The following is a 14,580-nucleotide window of genomic DNA, read 5'->3' on the forward strand; positions in this document are numbered from 1 at the left end:
AGGTAAACGGCGTTTCCGTGCGCTGCTCTGGTTCACCAGAAACGGCTCAGTCATGCTGGCCACATGACTTGGAAGCTGTATGCCGGCTCCCTTGGCCAATAAAGCGAGATGAGCACCGGAACCCCAGTCGGCCATGACTGGACCTAATGCTCAGGGGTCCCTTTACCTTACATGTATCTTAAAGACATTGTAGCATTTTTGATATCGCCTGAAAAAGTCTAGGAGGGTTAACGGGTGCAGAATACACTAAAGATTAGGATAGGAAGGGGAACTTGTGGCCCTCTAAAGGTTGCCGGACTCCAAATGCTATCATTCCCAGCTACCACAGGAAAAAGTCATGAGTGATGGGAGTTGTAGTCCAACAACTGCTAATGAATTTTGTCAAAATATCCATGTCAAGCAGGAATATTTTCTTATGATCATGGTGTCCCTTGATCTCAACAAAAAAAGCTCTGCTACAAATATAAACATTTTCATTTCTCACATGCATTATGATAAGTATTATTATCCATAATGTTAGACTATTATATTCATATGCACTCTTGGTTTCCTAAAGTAACCAGCACACAAACAGATACGTGCTACAGTGCATATAAACTGTATAAAAGTACTTATGTATTGATATTTGTAAAATACTGCTGTGGAAATATGGTACAACATGGGACTCAACACTTCCATAATATTATACATAATATATATGTATTTTTTGCATACAATTTTGCTTAGTCTACCTTTGAAAATAATAATGTCAATGCACAAGTCATTGCTGATGAGTGGGTGCTTGATGCAGAAGGCAGTTCAATATGGGAAAAATTTTGATAAAACCAGCCACCAAATTCCACGTATAAATCCATTTAAAATTGATTCCATCTGCATTCTTTGCCAACAATATCTGAAGGAACACGGGTTAGCAATGCAGCATTCAGAATTTGATTCCCACCAGCATCCTGAAGTGGTGCAGTCCTAGAGTTTCTGAATGTTGCAAATAATCTCCTAGTTTTATGGACCAGTCTCAGGACTGCTTCTCGTCTTACAGATCCATACAGAGCGATCCACTGTCAGGTATAAAGAGATGGACGTCTTGTGATGTCAGAGTGATTGAGCGAGTGGTTGCTGAACAACTCCAGGTATGCCTGGAAGAAGCGGACCATTTGGATCCCTTCCAGTCGAGATTCAGGCCTTATCATGGGACTGAAACTGCCTTGGTCGCACTGGTCGATGATCTCCAGCGGGCTAGGGACAAAGGTGAGAGCTGTTTCCTAGTTCTGCTGGATCTCTCAGCGGCTTTTGACACCATCGACCATAACATCCTTCTGGACCGTCTAGAGGGGCTGGGAGCTGGGGGCACTGTCATACAGTGGTTCCGCTCCTCCCTCCTGGGCCGTGTTCAGAAAGTGGGGGGGGATGAGTGTTCAGACCCCTGGGCTTTCACTTGTGGGGTGCCTCAGGGTTCTGCCCTCTCCCCCATGCTTTTCAACATCTACATACAGCCGCAAGGAGAAATCATCAGGGGGTTTGGGCTGGGTGTTCATCAGTATGCGGATGATACCCAGTTCTACCTCTCTTCCAAATCAGAACCAGTGAAGGCAGTGAAGGTCCTGTGTGAGTGTCTGGAGGTGGTTGGAGGATGGAGGGCAGTTAACAAGATTGTAGTCCTGACAAGACAGAAGTACTGTTTTGGGGGGACAGGATGTGGGCAGGTGTGGAGGACTCCTGGTCCTGAATAGGGTAATTGTGCCCCTGAAAGACCAGGTGTGCAGCCTGGGAGTCATTCTGGACTCACAGCTGTCCATGGAGGTGCAGGTCAATTCTGTGTCCAGGGCAGCTGTTTATCAGTTCCATCTGATACGCAGGCTGAGACCCTACCTGCCTGTGGACTGTCTTGCCAGAGTGGTGCATGCTCTAGTTATCTCTCGCTTGGTGTACTGCAATGCGCTCTATGTGGGGCTACCTTTGAAGGTGACCCGGAAACTACAACTAATCCAGAATGCGGCAGCTAGACTGGTGACTGGGAGCGGCCGCCGAGACCATATAACACCCATCTTGAAAGACCTACACTGGTTCCCAGTACGTTTCTGAGCACAATTCAAAGTGTTGGTGCTGACCTTTAAAGCCTCGGTCCAGTATACCTGAAGAAGTGTCTCTACCTCCATCATTCTGCCTGGACACTGAGGTCCAGCGCCGAGGGCCTTCTGGCGGTTCCCTCGCTGCAAGAAGCCAAGTTATAGGGAACCAGGCAGAGGGCCTTCTTGGTAGTGGCACCCACCCTGTGGAATGCCCTCCCACCAGATGTCAAAGAGAAAAATAACTACCAAACTTTTAGGAGACATCTGAAAGCAGCCCTGTTTAGGAAAGCTTTTAATTGTTTAATAGGTTATTGTATTTTAGTGTTTTGTTGGAAGCTGCCCAGAGTGGCTGGGGAAACCCAGCCAGATGGGCAGGGTATAAATTATTATTATTATTATTATTATTATTATTATTATTATTATTATTATTATACAAAAATGTCATTCTTCTGGCTGACACATGGACATGGAAGCTTCCACTTCATAATGAGCGAATTGGGCTGAGATAGGCAAGGACATTTCCATATTATGAAAGAAACATCTTTTTTTCATTCCCTCACCTCTGCTGCTACGATGGTCCAAACATAGAATTAGGACAGTTGGCAGAAAGCAACTATTGGTCCATTGGCTACTGATATCACCAAGGCAATAATTCTGCATTGGGAGAGTTTTTCTTTGCTCTAAGGTACTGGATTTCATTTACTATTGAGCAAATGCAGATAAATGTTTGCATTCTTGTTTTTTATTATTATTGATCAAAACGGAGCCCAGAAGCTTTTCTTCCAAATGAATAAACAAACCCCCAAAACACAAGCAGCATAATTTGATTTGGGGAACACGACTGGTATTAAATTCCCCCATTTGCATCTGCTTGAAAACAGGGGGCTAATTCAATGGCTCTGGGAGCCCTCCGGGAGCGATTCCATTTACAACCTGATTCTACCCATTTTTAATCACAAGGAAGTCCCTACTGATTTCAGTGGGACTTGTGCCCAAGAAAGAATGCTTAGGACTGCAGCCTTACACTTGAAAGGCCTGGTTCCAGCAGCTTTTCTGCCCTTTGGGGAATTTAGCAACTGGCATGGTGCCTACCAAATTATGGCAATGCTTGGATTCTGCAGCAAGGCGATACCCGGACACTGGAAAATCAGAACTATCTGGTATGTGTATTGGAGATGTAAGAGGGACCGACTTAGTCTACTTCAGGGATAGGGAATTTGCATCCCTCTGGATATTCTTGGACTCCAGCTCCCATCACTCTGGCCAGCATGGCCAATAGTTAGGGATGTTGGGAGTTGGAGTTCAGCAACACTTGGAGGGCCACACACACCCTATTCCTGGTTTGCAGGCTGCTGCTGTCACAGCTGTACTCACATGCAAATAAGGTCAATGGCCAAAGGTACAGAGTGGTCCATTGGTTGAAGATGTTGCAAGCTTCCTTAATTCTGCATTGCGAGAGATTTTTCCATACTGGTCTTTCAAAGGATGAGATTCCTCTGCCTTCCAGATCCAAAAGTCCTTGTCAGGGACTGGACTGAAGAGGAGGTTTGGGAATCGCCCCCTCCTACTTTTCTACTTCCCTTGGAGGAGGAGTGGGCGGGGATCCCTCCCTCTTCTCCAGTAGTTTCAAGAGAAGAGGGAGACAGGATTGTATTACAGCAGAACGCAGAGCTGCCAAGTTATGAAATGTTAGGAGAGGGAGGGGGAGTTGGAGAACTTCCAGCAGAGACTTCCTTGGAGAGCATACAGTAGAAGCTCCACCATCGCCACATACTGGCCGCTCACTTAGAATTCAAGAGCAAAGAGCTCAACAGCATTTGACTTCTGAGGCCCCTCGCAGAGCCACGGGCTGTTGCTGGGGAAGGAAGGAGAGGGGCTCAGAGTGAGCAACTTCACCATGGAGTTAAGGACTGTATTGTTTGCCTTGCTTCACAATTACTGAATAAAAACCACAAATACAAACTTTCTTGTTTCTCCTTTGATCCTTGATGCTACCAGGGGAGTGTCAGGAGTGTGTGCAGGAGCCAGGCCCTGTGACCAGTAGGGCTTTGCAGGACTGGGGCCTTCCTCAGTTTCTTCTGAAGATGCAAGGCGCGGCTGCACAGGTGAGGCCACTTGGTAACTCAATGCACCTGGTTGCAAGAGCCGGGAAGGGATATAAGGTTGGCATTTCCCTTCGGCTCTTTGCCACAGCAACACGCTTCCTGCCTTGCTGTGTTTGGCTTCTTGCTTCCTGATCCTTGAACCTTGGCTTTTTTACTCCCTGCTTCTTGATCCTTGGACCCTTGACTTTGTGACTCCTTGCTTCTTGACACCTGGACCCTTGACTTTGTGACTCCTTGCATCCTGACCCTCGGACCCCTGGCTTCTTGACTCCCGGCTCTCTGACCCTTGGACTCTTGACCTCCTGACTTCTGGCTTCTGAACTCTCATTCCTGCTCCCACCTCGCCATCTTGCCCCCAGTCCTGATGTCCTCAGCCGGGACTTCGATCGCCTGTAGACAGGACCATGACAGGGAGGAGAGAATTCCTTGAGCCTGACAGCCATAAGAAGATAGGAAGAGTCCTGTTGGATCAGGCCAATGGTCCATCTAATTCAGCATCCTGTTCTCACAGCACCCAACCAGATGCCTGTAGTAAACCAAGGAGCAGAACCCAAGCGCAAGAGCACTTTCCTGCCCTGTGGTTTACAGCAACTAGTATTCAGAAGCCAGCTATGGAGGCAGAGCCAAGCCTACATGGATAGTAGCCATTGATAGCGGCCCATCATAGAATTATAGAGTTGGAAGGACTCCAAGAGTCATCTAGTCCCACCCCCTTCAATGCAGGAATCTCAGCTGAAGCATCTGTGATTGATGGCCATCCAAACTCTGCTTATAACCTCCAAGGAAGGAGAGTCCACAACATCCCAAGGAAGACCATTCTGTTACGATATTGAAGCAATGCTGCTGCAAAGTCCTAGCTTGAAAAGTAAACATGATGGGAATGTTGGGACTGCCCATGGGAAACAGAGGGACAGTCAATTCACAGTGTGAAGCACTGGAATTGACTCAGAGTGTAATATGAGCTCTTCCGTTTGTTCCTGTCCAGGAAGTGAAGTTTGTCACTACACTGCTGGAGTTTGAAGAGAGCAGTCATGTTTTTTGTAATGCTGCAAAGACAGAAATAAAAGCATGTAAATACGTTTCTGTCTATCTCTTTCCCCTGCCGGGGGGGGGCAGGAAAGAGGGGGGTGTTTTTCTCACGTTTGAGAAGAATCGCCGATCGAGACCTAGCCTGCGCTTGCTGGGGAATGCAGCCAGGGAGGTCAACAGGGAATCAAGCCGGGTGCCTGGGATTGTTGCCAGTTTCTGCTGATATAGGCTTGAATTCCCGACACATTCCACTGTCAACCAGCTCTTACTGTCATAAAGTTCTTCCTGATGTTTAGTCGCAATCTCCTTTCTTGTAACTTGAAGCCATTGGTTCGAGTCCTACCCTCCAGAGCAGGAGAAAGCAAGCTTGCTCCCTCTTCCATGTGACAGTCCTTGAGATATTTGAAGATGGCTATCATATGGTTGTTTTGAGTTCAGCCTACACTTGAGTAGGACTCTGGTAGAGACACATGCCCGACTGGCATGTTCCCTCCCTCCTGGTGAATCGTTCAGGAGCTTCAAAAGCTTTCTTCAGCCCAAACATCACTGCGACCGATGCCAACAGACATCGGCACACTTAGGGATCTGCAGAGTTTGCGCAGCTTGCATAACAGACCTCAGCAACTCAGCATTTTGGCTAATCTACTTTATTTACATATAAACACAAACGGAGCACTGCAACATGGCTCCCTCTCTCTCTAGCATCAGACAGCAAAGAGGAAAAGAACAAAGGACAATAGTCCCACTTCATGGAACACAGGAACACAAACATCCTGTCTTCGTCACTTCCCACTCTGTGGAGTCAATACATATACCGTCATGTGAAAGACAACAATCCCATGACTGCAATCATTGAGCCAGGAATTCTAACAATGATACCATGATATCATATGGCTATCTTACCTCCTCTAAGTCTCCCCCATCAATTTGTCTCATCCTCTTTTAAAGTCAGCTAAGTTGGCAGCCATCACTTCATCCTGTGGGTATAAGCTCCATAGTTTATGAACTGTGTGAATTTTTTTTTCATCTATCCTGAATCTTCAAGCTTCTCAAATAAGCTTCCCACCCTTAATGTAGCAAAATCACCAGGTTGCCCTTCCCTTCCTAAAATTCACCAATCTTTCGCTCGTGATCTGTCAAAAGCTGTCTCTGTCTCCAGCTACTGAACTAAGCAGCAATCGTTTAAAAGAACAAGTTGGAAGCCTTGGCCATGAGAGTTGGGTATCATAACATATTGTGAGTATATCTTGGGTTCTCTTTGCAGAACATACACCCGTAATGAAGTCCATAGATGTCTTCTCTTACAGCCAGCAAGAAGAAATATGAGTTACCAGACAAGTACGAAGAGGCTCTCTAAAATCTGAACCTCAGTCAGGAACAAGATGAACAGCTAATCAGGTTAGTCTGAAGGGCACTAAAGAGCAACACAAGATCAATTGGCACATCATTTTAATGTTCGCTGGGGAAGAAGGGAGTTGGTAAATTATGAATATCTTCACTGATGGAAGTGCTGCTTCAGCAGGTTTATCGTGGGGTTGTCATAATACAGTGTTGGCCAGGCTCACATGAACTGAAACCAGCCGTGATGACTATGTGTCTCACCCACTGAGCATGACTCTGAATTCCAGTTGCTGGGAATCACACATTGGGGGAGTGCATCTCATTTCTCCAACCTAATAATAATAATAATAATAATAATAATAATAATAATTTTATTATTTATACCCCGCCTATCTGGCTAGGTTTACCCAGCCACTCTGGGAGACTCACAACATATATCCGAACATATTAAGACATAAAAAATTAAAAACTTCCCTAAACAGGTCTGTCTTCAGATGCCTTCTAAAAGTCAGATAGTTGTTTATTTCCTTGTGAGACGGCATTCCTCAGGGCAGGTGCCACTACTGAGAAGGCCCTCTGCCTGGTTCCCTGTAACCTCACTTCTCACAGTGAGGTAACCGCCAGAAGGCCCTCAGAACTCGACTCAGTGTCTGGGCTGAACAATGAGGGTGGAGACGAACCTTCAGGTATACAGGACCGAGGCCATTTAGGGCTTTAAAGGTCAGCACCAACACTTTGAATTGTGCTCGGAAATGCACTGGGAGCCAATGAAAATCCTTTAGGGCCAGTGTTATATGGTACCGGTGGCCACTCCCAGTCACCAGTCTAGCTGCCGCGTTGTGGATTACTTGTAGTTTCCGGGTCACCTTCAAAGGTAGCCCCACTAAATGAATCCATTTAGGGTTTTAAAGGTCAGCACCAACACTTTGAATTGTGCTCAGAAACGTACTGGGAGCCAATGCAGATCTCTCAGGACCGGTGTTATGTGGTCTCGGCGGCCGCTCCCAGTCACCAGTCAAGCTGCCGCATTCTGGATTAGTTGTAGTTTCTGCGTCACCTTTAAAGGTAGCCCCACGTAGAGCGCATTGCAGTAGTCCAAGCGGGAGATAACTAGAGCATGCACCACTCTGGCGAGATAGTCTGCGGGCAGGTAGTGTCTTAGCCTGCATACCAGATGGAGCTAGTAAACAGCTGCCCTGGACACAGAATTGACCTGTGCCTCCATGGACAGCTGTGAGTCCAAAATGACTCCCAGGCTGTGCACCTGGTCCTTCAAAACAGTCCTTTTGTTAGCCACCTTCCATCCTCCAACCACCTCCAGACATTCACACAGGACCTTCACTGCCTTCACTGGTTCAGATTTGAGGGAGAGTTGAATGCCCAGCCCAAACCCGCTGATGATCTCTCCCAGCAGCTTCATATAGATGTTTAAAAGCATGGGGGAGAGGACTGAATCCTGAGGCACCCCACAAGTGGGAGCCCAGGGGTCTGAACACACATCCCCCCCCCCACTTTCTGAACACAGCCCAGGAGGAAGGAGCAGAACCACTGTATAAGTGCCCCCAGCTCCCAACACCTCTAGACGGTCCAGAAGGATGCCATGATCAATGGTCAAAACAAAAAAAAAATTCCTTCCAGTAGCACCTTAAAGACCAACTAAGTTAGTTCTTGGTATGAGCTTTCGTGTGCATACACACGAAGAAGTGTGCATGCACACGAAAGCTCATACCAAGAACTAACTTAGTTGGTCTTTAAGGTGCTACTGGAAGGAATTTTTTTTTGTTTTGACTATGGCAGACCAACACGGCTACCTATCTGTAACATGATCAATGGTGTCAAAGACCTCTGAGAGATCCAGCAGAACTAGGAAACAGCTTTTCACCTCTGTCCCTGACCTGCCTGATATCGTTCAGGACCCAGGCTATCCTCTTCATTGTAGTTTTCTTTAAATGATTTAAATATTGTGTTTTTAAATGGTTGTAGCTTGCCCTGGGAACTCATGGTGAAGGGTCAGGCTGGAGAGGAGATAATAATAATAATAATAATAATAATAATAATAATAATAATAATAATAATAATAATTTGTATCCCGCCCATCTGGCTGGGTTTCCCCAGCCACTCTGGGCAGCTTCCAAGAAGGCAGTCCAATCGTGCACCCATAAAATTGTGTGAAAGAAACTGTAGCAATGGATACAACCGCTAATAAACAGTAGTATTAGAAGAACATTGTTTAGGGGTATTTCTGTCACAGGGCCACTCCAACCAACAGGCAGAATGAAGCAGCTGCCTCAGGTAGCATATTCTGGGAGGCAGTGGTGCCCTTCAGCTCTTGTTCCTGAACTGCCTGACCAGAGAGCTGTGTGTCTGCCCTCTGCCTTCATAACTACCCTGCTGATCTCCCTCAGGGACAGGGCAGTGCCATTTTGTGTGTGGCATTTTCTCCTTTGCCTCAGGCAGCAAAATGTCTTGAGCCAGCCTTGGACTCTCACTCATTGGTTGGGATGCTAAACGCATCCTTAGCCTAGAAATGAGCATAATTGCGCATTACCTACATGCAGATTGCAGTTTGACACACACACACAAACCATCAACTTCAAGACAACACGGTTGGTTGTTCAGCACTGGCAAGTCAACTCTGCTGTCCGAAGTGCCATATATATTCATTTTTAAAGTACGTTGTTATCTTTCTTTCTGTCACACTTCCACAATTATCCAATTAATCCAATCTAAATGATCCCTAAACTGCAACAGAAGCAGAATGTCAATACAATCCGCCGCCTGAGTGCCATGCATATTCATGGAGGTTGAAATGAACACCATCTATGCGATTCCTGGCTCGAATCCAATCTTTCATCTCTGTCCTTGATTAAACACCTTAAGAATGTTCCCATGAACTTGAACCATTGATATGAAAGTCCAAAATCAACCTGTTCAAACTAGGAGTGATGGGGAGAGAAATATGGGTCAGCTCAGGTTTTAATACAAGCCAACCTGTAATTTGCGCCTCTCAAAATAATACTTAAACTGAAACCTGGGCGTCCCTTAAATTCACTTTTCTCCAAATTTTGTTCTCCAACAAAAAAAATGTGTAGAAAATAAGCATATATTGTGGAAAAGTGAAAATAAGATACCATGATGCAATTTATATTGGGAAAACTTGCTTGCAAAATGCGTACATTTGGGGAAAATGAGCACTAATATGCTGGTAGATTTTTATGAGGACTTAAAGAAAAATGCAGACTGATGTGGAAATGTGGCAAACTGTTTGGGAAAGTGAGACTCCAAAACTGACAGGTTCTTCCCTTTCTAGCTAAGCCACAATCCAAGTGGTGGCCCTGGACCACATCTGATGAATCATTTCATGGCATTTTTACTGTGTGTGTGATTCTACTTCGTTATTATTTTAAATTTATCTCTAATCCCTTCTTCAGTCATGGAACCCAAAGTTTGTATTTTACAGCCTCCCTACCAATTAAACCTTTCTTCAGTTGAGAAATCAGGCCAAGGGATCATGGAATCATATAACTGTAGAGTTGGAAGGGACCCTGAGGGTCATCTAGTCCAACCCCCTGCAGTGTCAGCATTGCCCTTGAGCCAGTGCCACGAACTGGACTCATCCACTTCAGCCCCGACTGGGCTGGGCGAGCTGGGTAGCACTTCCAGAGACCACCTTCTGGACAGGAACTGGTCAAAGTGCTGTGGACTAACAGCTTAGAGTTGTGAGCACCGGATTCACTCCCACAAGAAGACAGTCGTCGCACAGCAGAGTATAGCAGAGTATAAACGACTCGGAGAGCAGCTCTGTAGAATATCTTCTTTATTCTATCTACAACTATTATACACAACTATATACAGAGCTAAATAGGTCTAAGCATAAATGAATGCTGCACTGCACTGAGTGTCTGCAGCTGCTCTTAGCAGCAACCTTATCTCTACACATGATCTGTAACACTCAGTCTCTCTCTCTCCCTCCGACACACTGACTGACTGACTGATTCTTTGATGTGGTGCTGGAGCTGAATAAGTAGAGAGCAGAACACGCCCCCTCCTCTCTGGAGAATCAGCAGACTCATCAGGAGATTCTTGGATATGGGAGGGGTGAAATCTCCTCATGCAGTTGGGAGTGATTTCACCCCCCACCCTACCCTGCTTGACCTGTGGTCCTATAACTAAAGGTATAATTTGAGACCAGCTTCCTACTGCCCCCTTCACACTCTGCATCAAGTCAATTCTCTTGTTTGTTTTGCCATTTGCCCACCTCCCAGCCAAAGTCTTGCCAGAGTGGTGCATGCTCTAGTTATCTCTCGCTTGGACTACTGCAATGCGCTCTATGTGGGGCTACCTTTGAAGGTAACTCAGAAACTGCAATTAATCCAGAATGCGGCAGCTAGACTGGTGACTGGGAGTGGCCACCGAGACAATATAACACTGGTCCTGAAAGATCTTCATTGGCTCCCAGTACATTTCGAGCACAATTCAAAGTGTTGGTGCTGACCTTTAAAGCCCTAAATGGCCTCGGTCCAGTATACCTGAAGGAGCGTCTCCACCCCCATCGTTCTGCCCAGACACTGAGGTCCAGCGCCGAGGGCCTTCTGGCGGTTCCCTCACTGTGAGAAGTGAGGTTATAGGGAACGATGCAGAGGGCCTTCTCTGTATTGGCACCTGCCCTGGGGAACACCCTCCCAGCAGATGTCAAGGCAATAAACAACTATTTTACTTTTAAAAGACAACTGAAGGTGGCCCTGTTTAGGGACGTTTTTAATGTCTGATGCTGTATTGTTTTTAATATTCAGTTGGAAGCCGCCCAGAGTGACTAGGGAAACCCAACCAGATGGGCGAGGTATAAATAAGACTACCCACCGCCTAAGGTCAGAGCACCTTCCAGAGCAGAAGGTCTCCATTGCAAGGAGTTGGACTAGGTGGCCTTTGGGGGTCCCTTGAACCTTGCAATTCTATTATTCTTTGAATGCCGTGGGCAAAGGCAAGGCCAGGCAACCATGGACAGCTCTGTGCAGGGCTCAGGTTGAACGTTGCATAAGAGAAGGGCTCAGATATTGCTTCAGTACCAGTTGACTCTCATACAGAGCCATAGATGGCAGGTGACTTCTAGCTAGTTCTGCCTTCACTGAGAAGTGCCATTCAGCCAGTCAGCCAGAATGGTCCAGAAGATAGAATTATAGAATCTTCAAGTAGGAAGAGAGCAGAGGAGATACCAATTGCTCTGAGGCTTCTGAGATGGAGTCCTTTTGTGTTAGAGAAGCGGGAAATGGTATTCTCAAGCTGGAGCGGTGCGTCATGGGATCTTCTTGCAAAAATGCTTCTAGTTGGTGTTTCTGGGGCTCATCCTGAGGGCAATACCCTCTCCATTTCTGAATTCCCAGCCTTATCCCCAAAAGAAGGGCCTGAGTCATGACAGCCATGAAAGCAAAATGGAATTCCTCCCATTGCACATTCATGAAAGTTCTTTTGGCTCACACATGATGCAAGGAATTTGTTAAGCTATCAGCTCTTAAAAGTGAGGAGTGAAGCATGTTCATGCCGTAAGATTAATCACACGAGCAGTACTTTTAAGCTGGTCATTGAAATGCTCCTCTCAAGATGGAAAAGGAGCTTTGAGCTTTGCTTATTTTTAGTTCCTGCATTAATCCTTCCAGGGGCCCAAATATGCATTGCAAGCTCTTGAGTGGAGTTCCTTAATATCCTGTAATTGAGCAGGCCCATCAAGTTTTGGAGAAGCGACAAGAGACCCAGAAGTCACTTGGAGACAATTAGGTGAACGTCCTCACGTGGAGAGACAGGAGCATCTCCCAGTGAGCTGATGGAGTTTGAAAAGTTGGCTGTCAGGGATAAATGTTCAGATCAGGCAGGGAGCCAAGCTTTCAGGGGATCTGACGGCTGGGCTTGTTTGGCTCCTTCCAGAAAAGGAAGTCTGAAGGAAAGTGATAACATTAACATGAGGATATTCCGAGGTTCTCAACAACGCACAATTTATATGCAGCCTTGTATCCTACCTGTCAGATTTGGCAGGTCTGTTATCTTGCCAAAAGGGGGTTTAGCCTCAAGAGAGTTTGGCTACCAAAGCATTAGGATGGTGTTGGACAAACTTCTGATACTTAAGGGATGCTGCTTTGTGAATCAAAATTGGGAGCACACTTCAGTCTTCTGTCCAAAAAGGATTATGTTCAAATTGTGTATATATCTGTTACATGTGATTAATGCTACACACACACACGCACACACACACACATACACAGTGGTACCTCGGGTTAAGTACTTAATTTGTTCTGGAAGCCCGTTCTTAACCTGAAACTGTTCTTAACTTGAAGCACCACTTTAGCTAATGGGGCCTCCCGCTGCTGCTGCGCCGTCGGACCACAATTTCTGTTCTCATCCTGGAGCAAAGTTCTTAACCTGAAGCACTATTTCTGGGTTAGCAGAGTCTGTAACCTGAAGCGTATGTAACCTGAAGTGTATGTAACCAGAGGTACCACTGTGTGTGTGTGTGTGTGTGTGTGTGTATAACAACTCCATAAGAGACTATGAATCTGTACGTAACAGCTTTGCTAAGGGCAGGTGTGTTTCCTTCCCCGTCCTTCCCAGTCAAAATCCACAGTCACTTACGGACTCATTGTTAAAATCGTGTTTATGGAAGACAAACTTACTCAGCTATGAAAGAAAGGAGGAGGAGGAGGAGGAGGTGGTGGTGGAGGAGGAGGAGGAGGAGGAGGAGGAGGAGGAGGAGGAGGAGGAGAAGATTGAATTCTACAACAGCAAACACTGAAACTAAGGAAGAGGAAGCTCAGAGTCAAGGCTACCCTGTAGGTTGGTTGCAAGTAAAAAGGCAGGCAGGTGGAGGCTGGCTAGATGAGTAGGGCAGGGCCCAATTTGCCCTAATAGGCAAGTCTTCACTGCACCAGAGCATGGTTCCAAATGCCAGTACAAGCTTCTGAATGTCTTGTTGCCTTGAGTTGTGTGGGGTTTTTTGGCAGAGGGGAGAACCTCTTCGTACAGAAGCTGTTCCATATTCTTGTTTGGCTTTATCGTTCTTCTTCATCTCTTTTGTTTGTTTCTCCAGGAGTCCTGCCTCCCGGCTGTGTGAAAAAGGTGCCTCCACTTGCTTTATTGAAGCTTCTACTTTGAAGGCTGAGAACGTTAACCTAATGGCTGAAAAGTGGAGAAATCAACAGAAGAAAAAGCGCATCGCCTCTTCCCAGTCAGGCGCCAGAGCCGTTTGATATGAAGGCTCCCTTTTTGCTGCTATTTCGGTGGCTTTTGAACAGAGGAAACAGTCTAACACATGTTGTCCTTTGATCTTCAAAATGGCCAGCCTCCAAAGGGGAAACTTTTTCTTTCTCTCTCTCTCAGGCAAGCTGCCTTTGATAATAAGAGGTCATATTTGTTGTTGTGGGTGTTAAAAGATATTTGTTTCTTTAGAAAAAAAATGGGATTGTATCTCCAGTGTCGCTAGCTGGAGAGGTTAAAATTTGGGATGGGGAATTGATGTATTTTTTAAAAGCAAAATGGTTTGAACACCTGTTAGCATCATTGTGCCTGATTATCTCCTGCTTTGACCACCCCTCGCCCAGACCCTAAGCAGATGAGTGAGGTTGTCTAGGGCAGGTTCTAATCCATGAATGCATGAACCACCTGTACGGATGTTGGTGCAAAAGGTGGGGCCAAAGACATTGATATATCACCTCCCCGCACCTAGGTGGCCCTCTTTTGGTTCACCAAAGCCAGCCATTCCCAAGCTGGTGCCCACCACTTGTTTTGGATGTCAGCTCCTGTTGGCACCATTCCATGTAGACATACTTTCTGAGTCAGATGCACCTGGCTCCTCTTTCCCACTAAAGCCTGTTGCTTCTTCAGCATCCAGCCATTCCTTCTGTGACCTGTTCTCATTGTCCCACCACCACTCCACAGACTCCGAGCCTTCCTCCTCTCAGGCTTCCCTAAGGGGTTCCCCAGCTGCTGCCTTCCACCACCACTCCTCTTCATCCAGCCAGTTCCTGGAAACTAAGCCTTATGAAGAAGAAGAA

At 46.2% G+C, this 14,580-nt stretch overlaps 1 long non-coding RNA gene across 1 annotated transcript; it reads left to right on the forward strand.

Annotated features, from left to right (window-relative positions):
- Positions 1–2,654: 2,654 nt before the first annotated feature.
- Positions 2,655–13,824, forward strand: LOC309374258. Its single transcript, XR_014170463.1, has 3 exons — positions 2,655–2,751; positions 6,465–6,598; positions 13,617–13,824. It is a non-coding gene; the product is annotated as an uncharacterized lncRNA (long non-coding RNA).
- Positions 13,825–14,580: the final 756 nt, after the last annotated feature.

Source organism: Podarcis melisellensis, assembly GCF_964234715.1.
Source record: "Podarcis melisellensis genome assembly, chromosome: 7".
Classification (NCBI taxonomy): Eukaryota; Metazoa; Chordata; class Lepidosauria; order Squamata; family Lacertidae; genus Podarcis; species Podarcis melisellensis.